The sequence below is a fragment of the Perca fluviatilis genome, chromosome 20 (assembly GCF_010015445.1).
Source record: "Perca fluviatilis chromosome 20, GENO_Pfluv_1.0, whole genome shotgun sequence".
NCBI classification, from domain to species: Eukaryota; Metazoa; Chordata; class Actinopteri; order Perciformes; family Percidae; genus Perca; species Perca fluviatilis.
This window is the reverse complement of record NC_053131.1, coordinates 7,494,118-7,521,852: the sequence shown is the minus strand read 5'-3', so window position 1 is coordinate 7,521,852 and position 27,735 is coordinate 7,494,118. Positions and strand designations below refer to the sequence as shown.

Below are 27,735 nucleotides of genomic sequence, written 5' to 3'. Positions count from 1 at the left end.
TGATATCATAGTAACAACTACGACTTCCGGGAGCGCCCGACGGATTATTTCTGGGTCAATAGCCACTCCAGTGGAGTGGGGCGGGGCAGCTGAAGAATGTGCAAACGCTTAAACCGATCAGAGACTGGTTAAGGTGTATACACCTATATACACCATGTATACATAGTTCTCTATGTCTGTTAACCGGGTTATTAGAACTTCGATACCCAGGGTTAGGTGTTTACATGGCGTTTGAGAAATCGTGTATTGCCTTAACCCGAATATAATCGTTTTTTAAACTGCATGTAAACACACTGACTGAAAGGAATGATATTGGCTTGTTTTAAAAAATACTGCATCGACAGATTTTCAAATCCAAAATGTGAAATTGGAATTCCGGTTTACTCATCATCATGATCACTTCACTCATCATGAGGGGTACTACTGTGTGAAAAACAGTATGTCTTCTGGGCTCTGGAGGAAAATATACCCTGATGATGTCATTTTGATGTCATCTGGGTTATCTTTGGGCTTGGAGACGACACATTTATAACACAAATCCTGGCTCACAAGCAGATGCAGTGGAGACTTTAAATACATACCCAAGAAGGGAGGATCAAATGAAAAAATCCTATTGAGTTGCATTGTGGGAAGTGTAGGATCCAGTGTTATTTGAGCATAGCCTAGTCAGGATATCTCAGCCTCTGCTGCACCAATTTCGACCAGTCTTTTTTTTTTTTTTTTTAAAGCTGTCTCCCTATGAGTCCCCCAACATTATGTTCTATACTAAGGTTGCTTTAACACCTAACTGGCTTGGTTTAGTTTAAATGAACTCTAGTTCGTTTTCAAGCGTGGTCGGGTATTTTTATCAATGAATCAAAAGAAATCCACTTGAAGACATATGGACTGACGGGTAACTCCATAGGCGTCATTTACAGGTGGGATGGGAGGCTTACAATCCCCCAATATTGGAAACTGGCCAGTGCAACCCCCCCAAAAAACTATTATAATTTCTTAATGGCGGATTGCAGCCATAAAATGACCTGAAACATAATCTCAATTCATTATTTATTTGGCAAATAACGTTTATCGCATAAACTGTAAATAACTTTTAAGAGAAATCCAATGAGATCTGACGTACAAACTGTGTGTCGAAATTCAATCAAATTTTACGGTTTCCATGGGGCATTTTTCATTTCATTCTACTTAATTTGTATAAAAATGTGCGGATGGTAACAGGGCTATTAAAGGTGCAGAAGGTAAGACATAAAACTAACTTTCTGTCATATTTGCTGAAACTGACCCTATGTTCCAGTAGAACTACATGAAGCAGGTAATAAAAAAAAATATCCAGCTCCTCTGGCACAACCTACAGCCTGTAGTGTGATTTGCAAAAATCCACAGCTCCCTGTTCAGATGCATCAATCAGGGCCAGGGGGGTGTCTAACTGCGTGTCAATCACTGCTCATGCACACGCATTCATCCTCCCTTGTAGGGGAAGGGGCTTAGGAGACCGTTTTGGGTTTTACCTGAAAGGGGGGAGGGACTGAGAAATTGTCGATGTTCACATTTTTTGGCTGCGTCCTGGATCTTCGCAATCCTACCTACAGCACCTTTAATGTATCATATTTTCCTTGGCCCGGACCAATTTAACTGACACAGATGTGAAAGCACCCTATATCACTGGAGTACCACTATAATGGTTTCTAAAATGCTCTACATTATATAAATCCTTTTTTTAACTTTTTATCTTTTTTTTTTAACTTTTAAAACATATAAAAATTTAAAAAAAAAAAAAAAAAAAAAAAAAAAAAAAAAAAAAAAAAAAAAAAAAGAAAATAAAAATAAAAAAAAAAAAAAAAAAAAAAAAAAAAAAAAAAAAAAAAAAAAAAAAAAAAAAAAAAAAAAAAAAAAAAAAAAATAAATAAATAATAATTTTTATTTTTTATTTTTTAACTTTTTGCTTTTTTTTTTTTAAATTTTTTTTTTTGGTATTTTTTTTTTTTTTTATAAAAAAAAAGTAAAATTTTTTTTGTTTTCTCTTAGAAAAAAAAGGGTGAGGGGGTGGGGGGGTGGGGGGGAGGTTTTTTAATTTATTCTTTTTTTTTTTTTTTTTTTTTTTTTTTTTTTTTTTTTGTTTTTATTTTTTTTTGATTTTTATATTAATAAAATATTTTTTTTTTTAGTTTAATTTTTTTTTTTTTGTTTTTTTTTTTTTTTTTTTTTTTTTTTTTTGGAAAAAAAATCTTTTTTTTTCTTTTTTTTCTTTTTTTTTTTTTTTTTTTGTTTTTTTTTTTTTTTTTTTTCTTTTTTCTTTTTTATTTTTTTTTAAAATTTTTTCTAACCTCCTTTGAAGGCCCAAAAAAAAAAAAAAAAAAAAAAAAAATTTTTGTTTGTAGAATGTGAGGTTGTTTTGTTGGAGTTGTTTTTTGTTGTTTTTTTTTTATTATAATGTTTATTTTTTTTTTAAAAATTTTAAATTTATTTTTTTTTTTTTTTTTTTTTTTTTCATTTTTTTTTCTTTTTTTTTTTGTTTTTATATTTTTTTAAAAAAAAAATAATAAAAATTTTTAATAAAAATTTTTTAAATTTTTTTTTTAATTTTTTTTTTTTTTATAAATTTTTTTTTTTAATTTTATTTTTTTTTTTTTTTGTTTTTTTGTTATTCTCCTTTTTATATTTTTTTTTTTTTTTTTTTGTTTTTTGTTTTTTTTTTTTTTTCTTTTTTTCTTTTTTTTTTTTTTTTTTTTTTTTTTTTTGATTTTTGGGGTTGGGGGGATTGGTGTTTTTTTTTTTTTTTTTTATTTTTTTTTTATTTTTTTTTTTTTAATTTTTTTTTTTTTTTTTTTTTTTTTTAAAAATTTGTTTTTTTTTTAAATTTAAAAAAAAAAAATTTTAAAATTATTATTTTTTTAATCTCCTTTCTTTTTTTTTTTTTTTTTTTTTTTTTTTCTTTTTTTTTAAACACCTTAAAATTATAAAAAAAAAAAAAAAAAAATAAAAAAAGAAAAATTAAAAAAAAAAAAATTAATTAAAAAAAAATAATAATATTTAATAAAAAAAATTATAATTAAAAATAATTAAAAAAAATTTTTAGAAATTTTTTTTTTTTTTTAAAATAAGGGGAGAAAAAATTTTAAACTACTTTTTTTCTTTTTTTTTTTTTTAAAAATTTTTAAAAAAAATAAAAAATTTTTTTTTTTTTTTATTTTTTAAAACAAATTTTTTTTTTTTTTTTAAAAAAAAAAAAAAATTAAATTTTTTTTTTTTAAAAAAAAAAAAAAAAAAAAAAAAAAAAAAAAAAAAAAAAAAAAAATAATTCAAAAGGCGCCAAAGTGAAATCATTCAATACTAAGTAAGGATGATTCCATTTCCAAAAACTATTTCTACCGAGTGTGTAGAGCTAAAATTAAATAAAAAATCAGCCAGTAGTGAGTAGGTGCCACTTTTTCACATGGTGAATAAACCACTTCATCCGTACGCACTAAGCAGATACTTACTGTAATGTAAGAACCAGTAGGCAGTGGTCATCATGAGCACGCAAATGACCAAAAGATCAGGAGAGAACTGCAGAGGAGTCTATATTACACTGCAAACCATTTAATATTCAGCAAAGTGGGCGTTTTTTTTTTTCCATTCTCCATTTCAGATAGTTTCAGACATTCAGCTGTCGTTTTTATTTGGGGGCAACGGTAGCTCTGTTTGTAGGGACTTGGCTTGGAACTGGAGGGGTTCAAGTCCCCGTATGGACCAAAGTACAGAGTGTGGACTGGTAGCTGGAGAGTTGCAAGTTCAGTTTTCACATTTGATGTGTCTATGTGTGGGTGTTAATGTGATGTGTTTTATTTTTTATTATTTTAATGTGTTACATGTTTTATGTGTTGTTGTGCTATGGAACATGAAAAGAAGATGTGTGGAAATGATTATCCCTATGGGACAATAAAGACTCTATCTATGATATATGAATAAATCAAACTTTATTTATTTAGCACTTTTCATACATGTTTAATACACAAAGTGCCCCCCCCCCCCCCACACACAGATCTAGAAACATAACACAATACCCCTCCCCCCATCCCCATTCACCAACCCACCCCTAAATCGACAAAAACGAATTAAAACAGAAACCGAGCTGAGGAAACGCCATCACAAGTGAGGAAACACCAGAGGCAAAACACTTAAAAACCAAAAGATACTTAAATATATTAATCAATAAATAAAAATATAAAAGCTCTAAACAGTGGCTAATAAGTACATTGCCTGTAGATTGTTAAAAACAATCCATAAAATACATATACATAAATAAGTAGAATAAAAACAACTAGTAAAATGATTAAAGTTACTTAAACAAATCACATATAAAAAAAAAAAAATGGTGTATGGTGTCTAATTAGGTTATAAACTTCCATTCTAACAGTAGGAGCTAGCATTACTAAGGAGGGGAGGGCAGGGGTCACAACAACAACCCTCTGATGTTACAGGATATGCTCCGTTGTTTCTACATTGATAATGGACTCTTTATTTATTTTTCTTTGTACTTTTGTACTATAGTGTTACCACTGAATTTGGCCCCATTAGTGAGGAGCTGCAATATGAGTCACACAGTGGGTGAATCACATCATTATGAAGGATTATCTAAGTGGGAAAAATTGTGTTTCTCACTTACTGCTAATTTCCACCAACTGCGGAACGACGGAGTTGGAACGTCTACGTTCCAACTCCGTCCCAGCTCAGGCGGTCCGCAGCAGATACGCAGAGCTTCTATTTTTTTGCCGGATGTCGTAGAGCTCCGCAGCAAGTCAGCACAGGGCAGATTGTGCGGGACAGGAAGTCAAGCACAGAAACAAAATAAAACATCCGGTTAATTTTTTAAATAAAATACTCACGGCGGATCATATTTCCCTGCACTACACCTTGGAAATGTCATAATGGATGGAAACAAACTGTTTTCGGTTTTGTGGTTCTGTTTATAGAAACTCCATCCTGTTATATCGCGCGATCAGACGTGAATCCGCAGACGTTCCGCAGTTGGTGGAAACTCTGTGTTATGTTCTTTCTCTGTTTCTTCCTTCGCTAGTCTTCCTTTTCTAGATTGTTTTCCTTCTTTTGACCCCCCCCCCCCATATTTCTCCTGCCCCCATCTCAATTCAATTCAATTTTATTTATAGTATCAAATCATAACAAGAGTTATCTCGAGACACTTTACAGATAGAGTAGGTCTAGACCACACTATAATTTACAAAGCCCCAACAATTACAGAAATTACAGTAATTCCCTCAAGAGCAAGCAGTGCGACAGTGGCGAGGAAAAACTCCCTCTTGGGAAGAAACCTCGGACAGACCCAAGCTCTTGGTAGGCGGTGTTGGGGATATGATGAACAGTGGCGATAATAGTCAAATTAATAATGGAACAGTGACTTCAAATGGTAGTCGTAGTAGTTCATGTCATATCAGGGCGCTGCAGGGCGTTACAGGATGTAGCGTGGCCCAGCAGAGCATGGATGGACGTAGCAGGAAGCAGCAGGGTTCAGCAGGACGCAGCATGACATTGCAGGGCACCGCTGAGCTCAGCAGGGAGTGCAGCAGGACCACGGCGACATCTGCAACCAGGATCTTGGTGCCAACGTTCTCCAAGAAAATACGCTGGGGGGAAAAACATAAGGACTCCGGGAGTAAACTCCCCAGAAGCTAGGATTAATAACAAGCATTTCTGGGACGGGATGCACACAAATGGTAATAGAAAGGGAGAGGAGAGAGCAGCTCAGTGTGTCAAAGGAAGGAAGTCCCCCGGCAGTCTAGAACTATAATAGCGTAAATAAGAGAGACAGGTCATAAGGAGAGGTAGCCTGTTCGGGCTTTGAACTCTCCCCTGCCGGATCGGGCTTTGCTGGCCTGCCTCCCTCTACTTTTGTTATATATTATTAATCTAACAATTATGAAGAGAAGCAGGTGGGCCAGTTAGGTGGACACTGCAACTCCTCACTCCCTAACTATAAGCTTTATCAAATAGGAGAGTTTTAAGTTCATTCTTGAATGAGGTGACAGTTTCTGCCCCCCGAACCCAGATTGGTTCCATAGGAGGGGAGCTTGATAACTGAAGGCTCTGGCTCCCATTCTACTTTTAGAGACTCTAGGTACCACAAGTAACTCTGCATTCTGGGAGCGCAGTGCTCTAGTGGGACAATAAGGTATTAGGAGCTCTTTTAAATATGCAACCCGGTCTCACTCAAAGGCGTACAAATAACACGGGTTTCTGCCTGTGAAATACGTGCAATGTGTACGCGAAAGTGAAATTCTACGTGCATTACATACGCGGAGCGCTCCAATTGAAGTAATGGGGACCGGTGCCTTTTATATGCACGCAGCTTGCGTCACCATGTTGTGTGTTATCGCGAGAACAGCATCACACACAAAAACATAGATATGGTTGGGTTTAGAAAAATAATGCAGGGAAAGGCTTTAGTAACACAAGAAAGTCACAAAAACACACTAATAAACGGTTGGGTTTAGGGAAGAAACATCAAAAACACACTAATAAACGGTTGGGTTTAGGGAAGAAACATTGGGGAAGGCTTAACAAAAAAACACTACAAAGTCGCAAAAACGCGCCACATAAACACGCTAATAAACGGCCTAACAACAACAAAAAAAACACATGCTGAAAATCGCCAAACACGGGATACTGAAAATCGCCAAAGACAGGACGCGAACCCCGGTCTCCTGGGTGAAAGTCCTGTGTTTTACCCATCCACCACCCCAACCAACCTCCTTACGTGGTCCCACGTCCCTTTATACTATAAGCGCAGTGGGTTCCATTACTGTAATTGGAGCGCTCCACGTATCTACTGTACGCACAATTTCACTTTCGCGTACACATTGCACGTATTTCACAGGTAGAAACCCGTGGTATTTGTACGCTTTTCAGTGAGACTGGGCTCAAATATGATGGTGCTTGACCATTTAGAGCTTTGTAGGTCAGGAGAAGGATTTTAAATTCAATCCTGGATTTTACAGGAAGCCAATGCAGAGAAGCTAATACAGGAGAAATATGATCTTTTCTTAGTTCTTGTGAGGACACGCGCTGCAGCATTCTGGATTAGATGGAGAATCTTAAGGGACTTATTTGAGCAACCTGACAGTAGGGAACTACAATAGTCCAGCCTGGAAGTAACGAATGCATGGACTAGCTTTTCAGCATTGTTTTGAGACAGGATATTCCTAATTTTGGCAATGTTACGAAGATGAAAAAAGGCTGTTCTTGAGGTTTGTTTTAGATGGGCATTAAAGGATATATCCTGATCAAAAATGACCCCTAGATTTCTGACAGTAGTGCTGGAGGCCAGGGCAATACCATCCAGAGTAGCTAAGTATTTAGATAATGAGGTTCGGAGGTGTTTAGGGCCCAGCACAATAACTTCAGTTTTGTTAGAGTTTAACATCAGAAAATTATAGGTCATCCAGGATTTTATGCACACTTGAAGTTTAGCTAACTAACTGGTTTCGTCTGGTTTGATTGACAAGTATAATTGGGTGTCATCCGCATAACAGTGAAAGTTAATTGAGTGTTTCCTAATAATATTACCAAGAGGAAGCATATATAAGGAGAATAGAATTGGTCCAAGCACTGAGCCTTGTGGAACACCATGGCTAACTTTAGTGTACTTGGAGGATTTATCATTAACATTAACAAATTGAGATCGATCAGAGAAATAGGACTTAAACCAGCTTAGAGCGATTCCTTTAATGCCAACTAAATGTTCCAATCTCTGTAACAGGATTGTATGGTCAATAGTGTCGAATGCAGCACTAAGATCTAGTAAAACAAGAATGGAGACAAGTCCTTTGTCTGCAGCAGTTAGAAGGTCGTTAGTAATTTTCACCAGTGCCGTCTCTGTGCTATGATTCTTTCTAAATCCTGATTGAAAGTCATCAAATAAACTATTGCTATGTAGAAAATCACATAGTTGGTTAGCGACTACCTTCTCAAGGATCATAGAGAGAAATGGAAGGTTAGATATAGGTCTATAGTTTGCGACCTCAGGATCGAGGGTGTTTTTTTTCAGAAGAGGTTTTATCACAGCTATTTTAAATGACTGCGGTTCTCTTGTTCTGTTTCTTCACCTTCAACTCCCCACCTAGTCTAGCTAGGTGAACTGCTCCTCAGATCTCTGCAGGGTAAATCCAGACAGCTAGCTGGACTATCTGTCCAATCTGAGTTTTCTGTTGCACGACCAAAACTACTTTTGAACGTACACACGTTCCACCAAAACAAGTTCCTTCCAGAGGCTATTTTGCAGAGGCACCGTGGCTCCGTCCAGCGCTTAGCTTAGTTTAGCTTGTGATTGGTCTAAAGATATGTCAATAAACGAGCGCACGTTTTTCTTCCATCCCGGGAATGCTGTGTGGACTAGCCAATGTGAGACTACTCCTCACCTGTGTCCTCATCTGTGTCCTCATCTCTCCTTCCTCCTCACCCCACTCTCCCTCCCTCTGCTCTTCCTCACCCACCTCTCCCCTGTCCTCGTCCTCCCATCCTTCCCCCCCATCCCTCGCTGTATTGCAGCACATGAGCTGCTGCCGCCGCTGTGGCAATCCTTGGGGTGGACGGCCTTGGCAGATATTTGCAGTGCCAGGCAGACATAATAAAATAAAAAATAAAACCAAAGGGGTGGACTGGAAAATATATTAAAGGGACTTATTCACATCTAATGTTGCAAATATTGCTTTTGGGATCCCTGAATAACATCATTATAATCCAGGAACAAAACATCAGCCAAAGACACAAAGTTTAACAGGCAGGAAACAGGAGGAGGCCTTTTACTGCTATGCATAGCTCATCCACAGTTTGAATGAGTCTGCTGTGGGAAATTAGAGATACAAACATATGATGTATGTTGCCTGTTTGCAAACGCCAAAATAAAAATAGTTAAGTACACTCATTACGTGTCTGGTGGTAATTTATTTTTTGTATTGCCATTGAGGAAGCCAACACCTCCAGGTTAAATGTACAGGTTTGCTCTGGAATAGGTGCCGTGTTAATACGTTGAAGTTCAAGTTTGTTTGTGCACTTTAATGAAACAGGAAAATTGAAAAAAACAGAGTAAATATGAAATTAATATAAATACATTTATTAAAGGTGCCCTGCCACATGTATTTCATTACTTTGTGGTAATGTCTGAAGTTCTACCATGGACTCTGTAACATTTTTTGTGGAAAAAATGCCTCGGTTACCTTGTTTCAAGCCATTCTAGCCTGCAGGAAATTCAGGTATTTCGACTTTTTTTTTACTTGATTATGGCGTTAGATCAGAGAGTCCGGGACCCCCAGTTACTGAAGGTGGTCACCAAATTATTAATATTAACAAGAATCCAACATTTTATTAGCAAATATAAATCAGCATTTGTGAAAATTTGTGGGGGAAAAAAACACATTGATGATGGGCTTATTGGACCATAGGTAAGACGCTATCATAGGCTATCACTAAGATAGCCATCCACAGATACAGTAGATCCTAAAGATTTACTGAGCCACATGTATGTCTAACATTAAAACATGATTTATAAAATCAACAGTTATTATTTTAATAGCTTGGTATTCAGGCCGCCCACACATTATTTAATATTCAACTGCATTTCATACAATATATGCAATAGGGAGTCCCTCTTCCGCCTCTTTCTTTCAGTTAAGGGCTCCTTGGCTTGAAAACCGCTGAAGACCCCTGCGTTGGATGAAACGTCGGGATGACGTAGGTCATTAGAATTGATCCTATGGATACAATGAAAGTCTTAATTGCTTTTCATGGCAATCCATCCAATAGTTGTTGAGATTTTCTAACTCTGGACCAACAGATCAACACTGCCATAGAGCCACGCTGCAAGTATGCATGGCTAATAATAGTTTTAGGATTAAGAAGTGTAAACAGACCTAAATATTAACATGTACATCTTTTATCTGTTTCAGTCACTTCTTGCATCTTTTTCTTCTACACGTTCTGTTGTCGTTGAGATTTAAGGCAGCTGTTTCGGAGCTCTGCCATCTTGGCCAGCTTTTGTTGTTGTTGTTATTTTCTGATGTTTTTCAGTGATATGTTTCATCATCTCCTGGGGGGGGGGTATCTCAGTACTGGCTACTGATTGAATATCCTTTTATGTGATTTCTTTTTTAGCATTGCACTTGTGTTTTATCACTGTGCATGTTTTATCATTTTGTATCAATCCATAATTTATGGCTCCACACCGGTGTTATATTTAATTTCCCCTTGAGCACAGTGTATAGAGCCTGTAAGCTCTTTGTATTATCTTGACTGTGGGAAGGCGGGGGACATTGTCGGCGGTGGCCGCAGAGGTGACAGGATTTTAATTTGTCTCGCTCGGCCGACTGTCTGGAAGCGTGTGTTAATCGCCTAGATGCCACTGTAACGGTTTAACAATAATAAGGGACCTGTTTAATAGAAATGAATTACCGTCATTATACAGCGAGGGACTGCCAATCCCAGCGACTCTGGGCATGGACTCAGATTGAGGGGAGGGGAGGGGGTGGGGGGGTGTCAGCTGAAAGCTGGAGCTCACTTCTCACTTCTGGAGCAAAGTGATAAGTGACGCTGTGAAGACTGAACACCTGCCTCCAAAAACAGGCAGCTGTCAGGTAAAAAACACATCCAACTGTAAGGTGCTGTTATCTCATTCCACTTTTGTACTTATTTACCAGGCAGGTCTCTGCACCGATCAAAAGTAGAGTTATTCAACCCGTCGTTTTCCGACTTAAAGGGAATAGTTTCACTTTTGGGGAAACCAACTCATTTTCTTTTTGCCAAGAGTTAGATGAGGAGATATGTCTGTCACTGGACCAGTTAGCTAAGCACAAAGACTGGAAGCAGGTGGAAACAGCCATCCTGGCTCTGTCTGATGGTAAAATTCTGCCGGATGTCCCTCATTTAGGCCGGATGTCCGTCACCTTCCGTTTTCTTTGTGTTGGCATTTTAAACTCTGCTCCTCAGATCTATGCAGGGTAAATCCAGACAGCTAGCTAGGCTATCTGTCCAGTCGACTAAAACAACTTTTGAACGTACACGTTCCACCAAAACAAGTTCCTTCCCGAGGCTATTCTGCATCGGCGTCGTTGCTCCGTCCAGCGCATTGCGCCGCCCAAGACGATTGTGATTGGTTTATAGAAATGCATACCACAGAGCATTTTGTTTTCTCCTATTCTAAAATGTATGTGTATTGTAGCCAGACCTTACTCCACAGTGCTGTGGAGATAGGCCTGGCAATGCCAGACTACTTCAAGTCTGACAAGATGGATTGTTGTGTGATATGTGATATCGCGAGAATCCAGCAAGGTAAAAAGAAAATGCCGCACTGAAGCGAAATTACTGCTGATCGATGCATAATGTAATTTAAGTAAGTTAAAACCATAGATCTACAAAACACAAAGATATCGGCAGAAATGTCAGCAGGAAAATAGAAATAGAAAAAAGAACACATTCATTCATTCTTAAAAAGACACACTTTCAGCAGGTAAATGTTTTAGTCTGACAGCATGTGCTGCTCTCTGGTTAACAATGACTGGAAACTCTCCAGCTCTTTAAGCAGCAAGAAGGCCCGCATGCCTGCCCTGTTTATGGCATGCCACCCAGCCAAAGAGCCATTGTTTTATTGTTGCTTTAAACAATGTGAGTTGTTAAGCCTGTAAATGAACTCAACATTGTATCAACAGCATCTGGTCTTGGTTTACTTTCTGGGATTGCTTCTGATGGGGTTGAATGAGTCTACCAGTCTCAACAGACTATAGCTCAGGATCTTAAAATGTGTCTGCAGAAGAGCTGGTTTAATCACACACACATTTCATAATTTTTTTTTTTTTTAAAGTTACCATTTCTAAATATAATATTTTCTTGTCAGTTTGAGCTGGCAGTTAGTCATCGTTTTCATCTGTTGGTGTCTCACTTTGTAATAAAACTCTTCACACCCGCCTACCTTCTTCCACTTGTTATGTTTTGCATTGAGCCAAAAGCACTTTGGGCTGGCTCATATCGAGAAAAAAAAAATAACAAGACGATCAACTTTCGCCATACATCTCTCGTCTGGAGTAAAACTGAGATGATCGCAGCTATAATGTAGTCATCAATGTGTTCACACTCCCACAACATGTCAAAATACGTTCTCTTGTCCAAGGCAGACTGAGAAGAATGAATCAAATCCCATCACATTCTCTATTTCTCGCTATAAATTAGAGACTGATGTAACTCATAAAGTCAACGCATTCTCACGAACGGGTTTGTACGATATCGTACGAAAATGTATGCACGCCAATTTGTATGGTATCCTATGAAAAGAGGCGAACGCCTTCTGGTCGCGTGATGCCGGCTACAGAGCTCCGTGAGATATCGCCAGATCAGCTGCAGTTGGTAGTTGAGTTTACCCGACGAAAGGTGACTTTGAGCCGGGTCCAGGGCACCGCGAGCTGTCAGTCGTTTCTGGCGAACGTTATGGTTGAGTTTAGCCGACAGAAAGCGGGCGTCATGTGGCGACGACAGTTACGTTTAGGCACCAAAACAACTCGTTAGGATTAGGAAAAAGATCGCGGTTTGGATTGAAACACTCCCGAGGAAGGAACACGCATCCCCTGGGTGTAAGCAAACTCCGCTCTCCAGCTTGAAAGTGCTGTGTTGTATGATCCACCCCAACCTCCTCCCTATGTGGTCCAGAGCGTTCTTATACAGCAGCAGTCATTGTGGTGCATACAGCAAGAAATAAGTGGAAAACATACGAATTACAGTGGTTTACTTTTCGTAGCTTTATGTACGGATGGTTCGTATGAGAACAGCCTGATAAAGTTTAAGCAAGCTCCTATGCGGACGAGCCTCTATAGGTAACAGGGTGATTTTTTTTGTGTCATCTCTCAGGTATGTATCTATAGTGTACAGTAGGTTGTCAGAACAGGCTCGTGCTCTAGTGCTTGGCAGCTCGGCTCTCTCTGCTCAGCTGCTGGAGATTAATGAGCTGTCAGCGGCGAGGGAGGCATTAAAAGACAGCCTTCCCCTGGTCAGAAAAGATAATTACTGTTGATCATTAGTGCTGAGAGTAATAACTGTCTGCCTGTCTCTCTGCCTATACCTGACTGTGTGCCTGCCAACATGTCTCCCCGTCTGGATGCATGTCAGGGATGTTACTGGATTGGCCTCATTAAAACTTTGTTTCCCCATCATTTATGATTATACATAACACAACTTCACTGGTATTATAAGTTTTTAGGAACTTACCACTCAGCTGCACCCTCTCACTTTTTTTTGAGGTGATGCAATAAATGAGTGTTAACATTAAACTTGAATGATATTATTAAGATTAACATTGAATTATGGTATAAATCGCATGGCTGGTTTGTGCACTATTTTGGAGAAATGGTGATTGGAAAGTGTCTGGTCGCTATATATAGGCCTAATGTTAGTATTAGGCTACAACACAATTAATGTTGAGCCTGTTGAAAGAAAAATGTTCCTCACCGCATGCTGCCATGCATGCCATCCAGATTTTGCTCTTCTGATTTATTTGAGCTTGCTTTAATTGCAAATGGGTCTCCAAGAGTTGATGGTGAGCCGCCTGAATCTGCACCCAAAATGCTGTCAGAACTTTAATTATTGCCTTAAAACCTTAAATAAAAACAAATTACGACCCCAAATCACTAAGCGGCCAATTCGCACGAGACAACATTGTCACGTGATCTTTGATTGATTTGTGGTGGGATTTTGACTTGCCATGTTACGGACATGGTACGTTCGCGCCAGATTAGAATCAGGGACGACATCCATAAAAAATGTTATGGTGTGCACAAGAAAGTATCTGGTACACGTGAGAAACTTTCTGGTGCACAGGATAAAACCAATTTTGAGTACCAGACAGAATGGCTGTTGAGGAGGAGCTATTCATCATCCTGAAAACGCAATGAAATATACCTGATAGTGTCATCAACAAACTTAAAGAAACGGCAACCCCTAACTGATTTCATATGGACCTTTTTCACAGCAGACATGTTGACTTGTCATAGTAGGAAAAGCACAGCTGAACTTGATAACCTTAACGATGGCTCAATTCCATCAAGTGTCCCAGTGAGATATTTCAGTGAGTCAGCATGCCCAATACCAGGGCCTCTCCTAAGTGGAATGCAGCCATCAGTAATGGTTTAATACCAGGGCCTCTCCTAAGTGGAATGCAGCCATCAGTAATGGTTTAATACCAGGGCCTCTCCTAAGTGGAATGCAGACATCAGTAATGGGTTTGAATACACCTGTGCTTTTCCTACTATGACATGTCAACATGTCTGCTGTGAAAAAGGTCTATTGTGAATGTGAAATGTTACTTTAGCCACATACCTTTAGCAGTACTTTGTAAGCATAATTTTGCTAAGCTTACATTAATTTCTCATTAGCAAGAGGTACTTTCGCGTGCCCACCAGAAAGTATCTTGTGTGCACAATAATTCCCCCCCTTAAAGGCTCCATACTTTTCAGACACGGAAGCTTTATTCCTTATATTTATGGTCTATGGCTTCTCAACATCCATCATGAATAGGACAGGACAGGATCATAGAGACACAGCATATAAGAGATGAGATGACAAAATCAGGAGTAGCCTATGCGCACCACAACAACAACAAAAACACTGGTGAATGCGCACCATAACACATGGCAAAACACACAAGGGCAGTCCCTCCAGGATTTTGCGGCCTGTTTTTAAGATTGTTGCGGCCCAAAATGCCTGATTTCGCGGGAACTTTTGTAAAAAAAAAGAAATTGCTATAAAAGTTGCGATGTCTTTTGTATGATTATTGCAATTAAGTTGCGGAAGACAGTGAAAGTTGTAAAAAAGAATTTGCAATATTTTTTGCATAGTTCTTTAAAAATAAAAAGGCAACTTGTTTTGGGGCGAATAATAATTATTACTATTAATGAATTACTCTGGGCTGAGATTTCCTAGGAACCTTACCAAAAAAGCTCAGGATGCTGCAAATGTTGGTATAATATGAAAATGGCTGCACTGTAAAAAAAAAAACTGTGAAAAAACGGTAATATTCCGGCAGCTGGGGTGCCAAAAAATTACCGTAAAATAACGGCAAAAAACAATCTCGTAAAAATACAGTAATTTTCCATAATGACATAACAGATTGTATCTTTAATCTTACATTAAATCTTATGTAATTATTGGGCTTTTTAATGTTTAAAAAAGGACATATACACCTTTAAAAACAATTAAATTACCTATAAATACAGTCGAACGCTGCTATAATACAAATATTATGGCTTAAAATTGTGGAAAAGTGCCACTATTATTTCAGTTTTATATTATAATTTTATGTAAAAATCGTGTTTATTTAATAAATATTTAATGTAATAAAGCTATACATCATCCACAAAACATTTGATTTAACTTTAAAAAAAGGTCTAAATACTTTTGTAAAACAGATAATAAGCTTTATATTTACAACAATCTACCCTTAATTTTAGATCATATCAAGTTTATTATACGTTTTTACATGGAAATTTACATATAAATCCTGTGTATTTAATAGATTTTTAATGTGAAAAAAAAGCATATTCTGCCATAAATACAATGAATTTAAGTATAATTACAGCAATCTATCATTCATTTTTAAAATTTATTAAGTATTATATGAGTATTTATATGTAATTTTCCATAAAGATCATGTATATTTAATTCATCTTCAATGTTAAATAAGCATACTTTGCCATAAAAACAATGGATTCGCCTTTAAAAAGAAAAGAAAATACTGTTTTAAAACAAGTATGTGTGAGTAAAATTAGAGCAATCTACCATTAATTTTTGAGCATATTAAGTATAATGACTTTTTAATATGCAATTTTACATACAAATCATGTATATTTAATTTATCTTTAATGTTAAAAAAAGCATACTTTGCCATAAAAACACTGGATTTACCTTTGTTTTAAATGTCCAAATACTGTCAAAGAAATATTGATTATAGCAACAATCTGCTGATAATTTTGTCAAATATCATAACACTGCTATAATAATGATAACTAAACATATATTTATAAACATTCAACCTGCAAATGTAATGGACAATTTCGAAAATATCAAGCTATAAAAGAATAGTGAAATGACAAACTATAAAAAGATTTAGCTTAACAATAACAGCTCTTAGAAACAACCAGGACACAGTTACTACTGTTCAACATGTATTTATTCTGTTGACCAACAGATCAGAATAGAAAACAGTTGCTGCTCTAGCAACATACTTGCTTACAAAGCTTAACGTGGCATGGCTACATACTGCTAGCAGTCCAACAATTGGCTGCTTGTGGGCGAAAGTTCAAGAACAGTTTACAGTAGGTTCAGCTAATGTTCCCAGTGAAATTAAAAGACTTGAAACTAAAAACAAGCTACATACAATTTAAAAGTCTGTCTGGTACTGCAGATGCCTTTAAAAACTAGCCCGTTTTGGAAAGATAAAATAAAGTTTTATTCCAGGTGCAGTGTAATGTTTGCTTCCACTGTTACTGCAGTAACTTAACTGAAGGTACTGAAGTAGCCTATAATTTTAAAGTAGTAACTTTGTCCAGTACTGTGAACCAATTCTATACTTAAAATATGGTACAATGTGTACCTAGTATTCACAGTGGTAGCATCTGACAACAATTAAACACCACTCAAGAATACAGTAGTGAGACCAACATGAACTGTGCATGAGAAAGAACTAGGGACATTGGATTGCAATGGGGGCTCCCTTCTGAAAAGTGTTTCTTTTACTCCCTCCATTCATAGTCCGCAATTTTGTTATCAGGGAAAGAACCTTTGGACTGACCGCCAGCTGCTTTCTGGTAGCATTGTTCTCCACTCTTGATCCCTTGTCTGGGTTGATCTTGAGGCATCTATCAAATGAAATACATCAAACAATTTCAGTAATAAAATGTGGACTCCTGCGTACCTTATATCCTGACATGAGGACGAATAAGGAATAAATTGGAAAACATACGTATGTGTCAAATTCAACATTTGGATTTATTATGTAAAAAAGAAAATGGTACAATGTGAGAATTCACCTGTCAAATTCATACTAAAAAAAGGAGGCACCAGGGGTGTGTGGGCCTTGTGTGCCTCAGCAGCACAGTGAGCAGCAGGTCCGCAATAAGCCACTTTAATATTATACTCATTAAAGGAACACGCAGACTTCTTGGGAATTTCTTATTCACCGTAACCCCCAGAGTTAGACCAGTCCATACATACCCTTCTCATCTCCGTGTGTGCTGTAAAGCTGTCTGATGGCCGCAGCGGCAGCAGCCCATCACAGAACATGCAGGTGAATGGTTCCAGTAATCCTACTGCTCCGAATAAGTGACAAAATAACACCAACATGTTCCTATTTACATGTTGTGATTTGTAGAGTCTACTATAGTACTATATTCTTCCGCCTGAGAATATAGTTCCCGGTTTGTTTAAGGATAGAAGGTGGCTGTGTCTCATGTTACGTTGTTTTTTGTACACGCTGTGACTCTACAAATCACAACATGTAAATAGGAACATGTTGGCGTTATTTTGTCACTTATTGGGAGCAGTAGGATTACTGGAACCATTCACCTGCCTGTTCTGTTATGGGCTGATGTTGCTGGAGCCGTCAGACAGCTTTACAGCACACACGGAGATGAGAAGGGTATGTATGGACTGGTCTAACTCTGGGGGTTACGGTGAATAAGCTAAATTCCCAAGAAGTCGCCGTGTTCCTTTAATGAGTATAATATAAAGTGGCTTATTGCGGACCTGCTGCTCACTGTGCTGCTGAGGCACACAAGGCCCACACACACAGTTGTTGCATCATACACATCTCAGCTGAAACTAGAGGGGAGGAGGCATAAGCTATACTGTCGGACTATCACCTCTTGAGATAAAAAGTAGCATAACCACACAGGATGGGCCGGGGTTAGCTTGTTAGCATGCTGTTGCTGTAGAGTGCGTGTTAATACACTTCTTAAAAAGGTACTATGTGTCTAAAGTTTAGTAGGGGAAAAAATGAAAATGAACTAAAAATGAACAGATTAAGAGAGACTAAGAGCTCTGATGTCAAGTGTATTAATACACACTCTACGGTTGAGAAAATGTAGTGAAAAAGACAAAGGCTGTGACAGCAAGGCAAAGTTGTGAAATTCTGTCCTGTGCAAGGCTCTTTTATTACATTGCATTAGATTTTAAAGGGGTAACTATTTTTCTGGTCATTCTATATCTGTTTTGATATGGGCAATAAAATGGACTTCTGCTTTCTTACCTCTGCAAGAACTCCAATATTGGCAAACATCAACACAAGAGCATCGGTGAAGGCACTGATGTGACCATTCACAATGGTCGGGTCCACAGAAAGCATGAAGTACTCTGCTGCCAAAGGAGAGCTTCCTGTTGTAAACATACAAAAAACGGGATCTGTATTTTTGTGACAAACTGTGCTCAAAGACCATAAAGTCCAGTAATTACAAAATTTGTAAAGTTAAATTATATTTAACTAAAACACACAAAACACATGAAAAAACATCCATCGCACAAGTAGCAGGGGTGGGAATCACCAGACAAACAATACAATATTACCATTACATATAAATGTGGGGTAGGTAATGTTGGAGAAACTAGCAATAGATAGCTACAACCGTCATTGGGTTGGGATGTTTTCCAAAATGCAATAAAAAAAACAACCTGTGATTTGTTAATTTATATCAACCTTTATGTGTGACAAAAGTACAAAGAAAAGAACAGTTTTACTGGCCAGCGTAATTATATTTTGTAAAAATAAACATTTATAATTTCATGCCAGCAACCAAACAATTAAGCATGCATCTGTCCCAACTTTTGTTGTGTGCTGCAGGCATGGAATTCCAACTTTGTTTATATATTAAAAAAATACAATTATGCTGGTCAGTAAAACTATTGGAAATCATTTGTCTGTACTTTTTTTTTTAAATAGGGTTTGTTGTAGTATTTAAAAGTATCCAACTGAAAAAAATCCCACTGAAAAAGACTTATCACAGTTTTTGAATGGGCATTGCACCTCCTCTCTTTTTGAAGCATGAGATTTCAGGTGACACAAAAGATCTTTCAGATCAATCCTACAGTGAGTAAGTTTACATTTAAATGATCCCTGCAAAGTCTCACACTGTGACACAGAAGATGCCTGCCGATGATGACAGAAAACATGACATTATAATTTCTAAAGTGAGACCTGCTATGCAACATGCATACTGGTAATGAGCCTCATTTCTGTGTAGCCCTTGATGTTGTACATAACCTTTTAGGGTTTTCACAGAAACACCACACATGTGACAAGTGTAATCTATGAACATGGCGAAACACTCACCTCTTCAGATTACTTTGAGGTCAGCAAATCTGTTGAGAGACAGAAAATAAAGTATTTGAGTGCATAGGCAATCTTAATTAAGAAATCTGCCAAAATTAAAATTTCGTTGGAAACTATTGTGTGCAAGTAACGTTAGCTAGCTAAATAGGTAAAACAGTTAAGGTTAGCTACATTATACTAGTGAGCCAACACTTCACTCATAACGTTGGCTACCTAACGTTACAGTAACGTTGCTTAATTTACTTGTTACTACTGTTAACAACGTCGAGGTTCAGGTCACAAGTTACAGAATTGCACGTTTGCCAAGCTGGAGTAAAGTCAAAGTTGGTAAATGATTAACAAGCTAACATTTATGCTAACTAAAGTTACCAAGCTTGAGTTGGTAACGTTAACGTTAGTTATACAGTTTATATTTCGGGCTTACGTACCTTGCAGTTCTTGTTCACGTGCAGACTGTCAATGGTATCTTTTGCATCCTGAATTTCGCACGCGTTGCACATAAAAGTCGCTCTCTTCCAAACTGTCTCAAACACTATGACAACGTTAAAACAGCCCGGCTCCCTCTGGCTCACACTGTATCTCTACCGGTCTCTACGCTGTATCCCGGCGCTTTCTAACGTAACCCCTCCCACTCAAACATTGTTCTTTAAAATGATTGGAAGTTTCACACGTTTAGAGTCACATGTCCCAAATCTCCTGCTCCTGACTTTGCTGAAATGAGACTTGTTGTCTTTGAAGTTGACCTGAAGTTGACCCTCTGTCTGCACCTGGCAGATCCGTTAAGGACTCTGAATTCTGATTGTCTACAGAATGGTTCCTGATTTAACCCTTTCAAGTCTTTCGTGCTGTTTCATATATTTCCAAGATATTTCAATCCAAGAAGTTGTTTACAATTCCTCACATGGAAAAGCCTCTTCATGTGGTTGAATTTGAAAAAAAACAACCAGTCTGCTTCTTACTTTTTTTTAAGAATTTTGTTGTTCCTGCAAAATATCCCACTTTCACTGTCCAGATTGTAATTCATGAAGGCAGACAGACACATATGAAATTATAAATTCTGAATGACAGAACATTATAAAATGTTTTAATGATGTAACACACAGAGTGGTTATTTTGAAAGTAGCTAGTACCAATGGTTTGTCGTGTGTTTAGACCACAGATTTTTTGTGTGACTCAGACCAGATGTTATAACAATAAGTCACATAAAATGTATCTTTTCTAGTTTGAATTTGGGCTGCGTAATCAAAATGAGATACAGCTAGTCTTTTTTGAGATGTGACATCAGTCTTGACAGTCTAATCAGAATTCATGCGACTTTGATGTCACTCTAGATCAGGGGTCTCAAACTCAGGGGGCTGAAGTGATCTCTGAGCAAATGTGCCGAAAGGGGCTGAAGCAAGCGGCAACCTCCAGTTACTGTATTTTTTTTACTTAAGTGCAATTATCAGACAGCTTTAATGTACTATTTCTTTCACATAAACACATGAAAAGGTTCAAAATAGGTTGGTAATGATATTACAAAAGTACATTTTGAGAATATTGCCCTTTCTTAGAGTGCTTTAATGCTGCTGACCACAAAAATCATGTGGAATGTATTTGCATCCTCTTTCAGGCTGTGGCCAGTTTACACTACAGTCTAATTTGCGGCACATTTAAAAATAGGACAGTCAATCAAAACATGTGATATGGGCAATAAAGAAAGCCTGCAGTGTGAGTGTAGTAGTTAACATATTTTTTTAACAACACAACAGTGCTTGACTGATGCATCCATGCCCACATAATGCCCAAACAACATACTAACAGGCCAGCCATCATATCAAGTTATATTGTCCCATCACAACTACCTTTCAAGAGTTGATTATGTTTTAATGAAAGTAATCATGCTATGTAGGAAAGCAGGAGATACATATGTATGGAAATAATCTCAAAAATCAAGACCTGTATATTTGTTTCTGTCAGGTAAAAGTATCCATTTAATCAGAGCTACCAGAGATTTCTGATAATAAGCATAGGTTAAGTCAGAGTTCTGAGGAAATGCCAGATACAAAACACACTTCAAAAGTGCACAGAAATTATACATAAATATATTTTACATTTGACTTATTTAGCTGACGCTTTTATCCAAAGTGACTTACAATTGTTATATATTTCGAGGTCACATCTCTGGAGAAACTAGGTAAACCATTTTGTTCAGGGCACAATGGTGGATGTATCGCAGTGGGATTTGAACCCAGGTTTCTCACACCAAAGGCATATGTCTTTATTGAGTTTGTGCACAGTTAGTTGAAGTATACTAAAACACAGTAGCCAGAAATATTTTATTATAACCTGGTGAAATACTGGTAAAAATATTCAATATTTACAATATTTGCAGTGCTTTTATGCTTTTGTCAGTTTACACGCAATATATCTAATAGGTTATAATGATTTGCTTGAAAAGAGAAAAGCAACATAGTGTGAAGTGCTTTATTGGATGGCATCAATCTTCAATCAATCTTTATTTGCATTGGATATATATACAATTAAATGAGAAACTTCCATTTTCATAATCACAGGCTATAAGTCATCTATTTTTAACAGAGACAGTGGCTTTAGGGTTCAGGTTGCGGCAGACAGGCGGTTATTTGAAATGGAATGAAGCCCACCCACGGCATTCTCATGACAGTGGTCGAACAGGCCCCACACTCCAGTCCAGTCGGTGACGGTGCGCATGTGTGTGTTGATTGCGCGGGCAGCGCGGTTGCGAGTTCACAAGTAGGTAGTCGGTTATGTGGTCTTTTGGGCGGCTTTCTGTGACGTTAAAGTTACAATTGACTGTTTGAAATGAACAATGTCATAAACAAAATAGATTCAGAGCTGTGCAACGGGTTATGGCCGATGGTAAAACAGCCACAATCCAGTAAGGAAGAGTTTTTTTTACAAACGAGGACATTTTTTGCGACGTGAAGGAGGAGTAGCCATTGAAGGATTGGAGCAGCACTGAACACATTTCATGTAAGTGTTTTAATAAAGAAAATGCTTTCTATTCACTAACCAACATATTCAGTTCTTTAAAGATCGGTAGCAAAATATTTACAGAACGGTATTAGGCCACTTAGTGATAACAAAAGTTGCAAAACTAACTCCTTCCAGTTAAGCTAACCTTAATGTTAGCTTATCAAAAGTGACATACACTTGTAACGTTAAGGTTTGTAAGTTCTGCAAAGCATCGATTGCTTGGTTTATTTTTAATGTTAAAATTAATATAATGCATCTTGAAAAACATGACATTTCACTGTGGACATGTCGAAAGCTCTGCTGCTTTTATGACAGTGGGTGCACTGCATATGTAAGTTAACTTGCCGATTCCACAGGCATACAGTTAAACCAGTGCCACAAACACATGGGAAGAAATGCTTTAGCGGCATTTTAGCTATCTCATTTTTATGTAAATATGTTGTGTATATCTTAATAACTAATCTAATATGCATTCATATCTAATAATGACAGCAAAATAATGTCTCGTTATTGAGGTTTAACTATACTTTTTGTTCTGTGCTTGTATGCAGAATCAAGAAGACCCAGCCAGCCACCTCTTCACCTGAGGGAGAAACTGCCCAGCCCTGTCTTCCCCCAGTCAAATAACCATTCCATGTGGCAGCAGCATGTGGGTGGACAAGTTCCAGGTGCCTTGGGAAAAAATAAGGCCCCTTTCTTACCATTGATGCTGGTAAGAGGCCTTCTAGAACTTCATCTTGAACAGTTGTAAAGGTTACTTATTTGTTGTGAACAGAGTAGGCCTACAATATTTAATCCTCCACAATTCCATAGTAGTAATCTTGGGTTCATCAGGTAAACTTAGTATGAAAGGCTGACTAACATCCAAAAATGTTGCAGCTGCTGTTTCAGAATTTTATGAAATTTGAATTTAGCTTTCATACAATCAAGAAATGTGAAATCACTGTCAAACATAAACCTCTCAATTTGGCAATATTAAAAGCTTTGACTTTAAACGACAACATAGACTGATTATCTGCGCTTCCTATAAATTACCAAGACTATGGTGGCCCGACACAGCCTAATTTGTTCCATCATAGTTTCAAAATTAACCGAACTATATTTTTACGCTTTGCTCTTTTAGTAGTTCCGTTTAACATTCAGATTGGGGGTCAGTGAGGCAGTGCATAAGACACATGACTTTGGTGTGAGAGACCTGTGTTCTATTCTCACTGCAACAAATCCATTGTGTCCTTTGAGCAAGTTACTTAGTTGATGTGTGTAACCTCTGACATACACTCACTGGACACTTTATCAGGTACTCTTTGCTAGTACCAGTCAAGACCCCTATTGCCTTCAGAACTGCCTTAATTCTTTTTGACAAACAATATGTTGGAAACATTCCTCAGAGATTTTGGTCCATATTGACATGATAGCATCACACAGTTGCTGCAGATTTGTCAGCTGCACATCCATGATGCAAAGGCTGTTTGAAGCCTGAACCATTGATACAAGGCAGGATGGATCCATGCTTTCATGTTGTTTCACGCCAAATTCTAACCCACCATCTGAATGTCGTAGCTGAAATCCAGACTCATCAGACCAGGCAACGTTTTTTCAATCTTCTATTGTCCAGTTTTTGGGAGTCTGTGCGAACTTGTAGCCTCAGTTTCCTGTTCTTAGCTGAGAGGAGTGGCACTCCGGTTGGTCTTCTGCTTTTGTGTAGCCCATCTGCTTTAAGTTTGGATGTATTGTGCGTCCGAGATGGTATTCTGCATACCTTTGGTTGCAGTGATGCCACGATTAGTAACGCTGTTACTCTAATCTGACCACTTTTTCAGTAACGAGTAATCTAACGCGTTACTATTTCCAAACCAGTAATCAGATTAAAGTTACTTATCCAAGTCACTGTGCTACTTGTCATTTTCCTAGTAAAAATATATATATTTTGCTTTCTTGCATCTCGGGAGTGAAGTCATGTTTTCAGCATGTAGACAGTTCACGCGTGTACCACGTGTTTACACAAACGTAAACAACAATAGAGGGAGGAGAGAGATGCGGCTTCTAGCTGGAAATACAGTCACTATTTTGAGTTTGTGCCGGCTAAAGACGGGCAATAATAAGTTGGTTGTACACTCTGTGCTGGTGGCGAATAAAGTGCTATCTAGCTACAAAAGACTACGGTCAAATTTGAAGAAACATTTGAGTTGCAGCGCTGCAGTCAAACTTACAGAGCAAGTCCCAGCAGGTGGTGCGAGATAGGGTGGGGGAAAAATCGATACAGCATAGTATCGCTGATATTTTTCGTAAGCAATACTGTATCATACACAGACCTAAGTATCGATCTTTTATGATATATGTGTTGGTCAGTCTGTCTGCTGACAATCCCCATTTTGCAGCAATACAATTGAAGGGAGATAAACAAACAGAGAAATGTATCTTTTTAGATAAACAAATGTTGGCAAAACTGTCCCTTTGGGGGACAATTCATTTGAAACTGGGAAAAAATTTAAAGTTGGAAAAAGGTCAATAAATTGCAATATATCGTAGAATATTGCAATATGTTTAAAACGTACAATAATATTGTATCGTGGACATAAGTATCATGATGATATCGTGATCGCGGAGGCCTCTGGTGATTTCCTTCACCCCTAGTGCAGGAGCAGGTTCCTTCTACTCACCCAAACAACAAATCGTTGACTTCGGGCATAAACCAGTAAGTGAGGGAGACTTGAAGAAGTAGGCTCGGGTAGTAGGCCTCATGCTATAGAGGAAATGCTGCCCTTAAACACCGCTGACTGGCTCTTCCTGCGCTACATAATAAACCAGATCCTACTACTGGCAATCTCGGTTCTCGCCTCACAGTAAAACCGGGTTGTCATTTTATGTTGAGGTTGTGGCCGTTATCGGCAGCTGCTGAATGCAACTAATAAAGTAACTTCAAGCATTTTAAAATCAACAAGTAATCTGTCAAGTAACTTAGTTACTTTCTTAAGTAACTGTGGCAACACTGTTTGGTTGTAACGAGTGGTTATTTGAGTTAATGTTGCCTTTCTACCATCTCTCGAACCACAGTCTTTTATTCTCCTCTAACATCAAATGATATTTTGCGGCCAATATGTGAACACACATTGAATATGTATTCCTTTTCAGGATGTTGGAGACATACCAGGAAGATGCAGTGGCTCTGGTAGCAGTGGTCAATGAGGAGCAAGAGTCTGCAGGAGAAATAATTATTACTATTAATGAACTACTCTGGGCTGAGATTTAGGAACCTTACCAAAAAGCTCAGATGCTGCAAATGTTGGTATAATATGAAAATGGCTGCACTGTAAAAAAACTGTGTGAAAAACGGTAATATCTCGCAGCTGGGGTGCCAAAAAAATTACCGTGAAAAATAACGCAAAACAATCTCGTGAAAATACACAGTAATTTTCCATAATGACATAACAGATTGTATCTTTTAATCTACATTAAATCTTATGTAAATTATTGGGCTTTTAATGTTTAAAAAGGACATATACACCTTTAAAAACAATTAAATTACCTATACAGTCAACGCTGCTATAATACAAATATTATGGCTTAAAAAAAAAAAAAATTGTGAAAAGTGCCACTATTATTTTAGTTTTATATATAATTTTATGTAAAAATCGTTTATTTAATAAATATTTAATGTAATAAAGTTTGTACATCATCCACAAAACATTGATTTAACTTTGTAAAAGCAATTAAATACTTTGTAAAAACAGATAATAAGCTATATTTACAACACCCAATTCTTAATTTAGATCATATCAAGTTTATTATATTGCTTACATGGAATGCAGAGAATCCTGTGTATTTAATAGATTTTAATGTGTGAAAAAGCATATTCTGCCATAAATACAATGAATTTAAGCATAATTACAGCAATCTATCATTCATTTTTAAAATGTATTAAGTATTATATGAGCATATTTATATGTAATTTTCCATAAAGATCATGTATATTTAATTCATCTTCAATGTTAAATAAGCATACTTTGCCATAAAAACAATGGATTCGCCTTTAAAAAGAAAAGAAAATACTGTTTTAAAACAAGTATGTGTGAGTAAAATTAGAGCAATCTACCATTAATTTTTGAGCATATTAAGTATAATGACTTTTTAATATGCAATTTTACATACAAATCATGTATATTTAATTTATCTTTAATGTTAAAAAAAGCATACTTTGCCATAAAAACACTGGATTTACCTTTGTTTTAAATGTCCAAATACTGTCAAAGAAATATTGATTATAGCAACAATCTGCTGATAATTTTGTCAAATATCATAACACTGCTATAATAATGATAACTAAACATATATTTATAAACATTCAACCTGCAAATGTAATGGACAATTTCGAAAATATCAAGCTATAAAAGAATAGTGAAATGACAAACTATAAAAAGATTTAGCTTAACAATAACAGCTCTTAGAAACAACCAGGACACAGTTACTACTGTTCAACATGTATTTATTCTGTTGACCAACAGATCAGAATAGAAAACAGTTGCTGCTCTAGCAACATACTTGCTTACAAAGCTTAACGTGGGCATGGCTACATACTGCTAGCAGTCCAACAATTGGCTGCTTGTGGGCGAAAGTTCAAGAACAGTTTACAGTAGGTTCAGCTAATGTTCCCAGTGAAATTAAAAGACTTGAAACTAAAAAAACAAGCTACATACAATTTAAAAAGTCTGTCTGGTACTGCAGATGCCTTTAAAAACTAGCCCGTTTTGGAAAGATAAAATAAAGTTTTATTCCAGGTGCAGTGTAATGTTTGCTTCCACTGTTACTGCAGTAACTTAACTGAAGGTACTGAAGTAGCCTATAATTTTAAAGTAGTAACTTTGTCCAGTACTGTGAACCAATTCTATACTTAAAATATGGTACAACTGTGTACCTAGTATTCACAGTGGTAGCATCTGACAACAATTAAACACCACTCAAGAATACAGTAGTGAGACCAACATGAACTGTGCATGAGAAAGAACTAGGGACATTGGATTGCAATGGGCCCCTTCTGAAAAGTGTTTCTTTTACTCCCTCCATTCATAGTCCGCAATTTTGTTATCAGGGAAAGAACCTTTGGACTGACCGCCAGCTGCTTTCTTGGTAGCATTGTTCTCCACTCTTGATCCCTTGTCTGGGTTGATCTTGAGGCATCTATCAAATGAAATACATCAAACAATTTCAGTAATAAAATGTGGACTCCCGGCGCACCTTTATATCCTGACATGAGGAACGAATAAGGAATAAATTGGAAAACATAATGCGATGTGTTCAAATTCAACATTTGGATTTATTATTAAAAAGAAAAATGGTACAATGTGAGAATTCACCTGTCAAATTCATACTAAAAAAGAGGCAGGCACCAGCGG

At 37.1% G+C, this 27,735-nt stretch overlaps 2 long non-coding RNA genes across 2 annotated transcripts; one reads left to right on the top strand and one right to left on the bottom strand.

The window, feature by feature from the left end:
* Window positions 1-16,790: 16,790 nt before the first annotated feature.
* Window positions 16,791-19,890, bottom strand: LOC120549545. The gene is made up of 4 exons (XR_005637402.1): window positions 19,777-19,890; window positions 19,349-19,377; window positions 18,272-18,396; window positions 16,791-16,883 (listed from the first exon to the last, which is right to left on the bottom strand). It is a non-coding gene; the product is annotated as an uncharacterized LOC120549545 (long non-coding RNA).
* A 2,415-nt stretch (window positions 19,891-22,305) lies between these two features.
* Window positions 22,306-25,526, top strand: LOC120549810. The gene is made up of 3 exons (XR_005637438.1): window positions 22,306-22,342; window positions 22,897-23,057; window positions 25,478-25,526. It is a non-coding gene; the product is annotated as an uncharacterized LOC120549810 (long non-coding RNA).
* The last annotated feature ends 2,209 nt before the right edge of the window (window positions 25,527-27,735 follow it).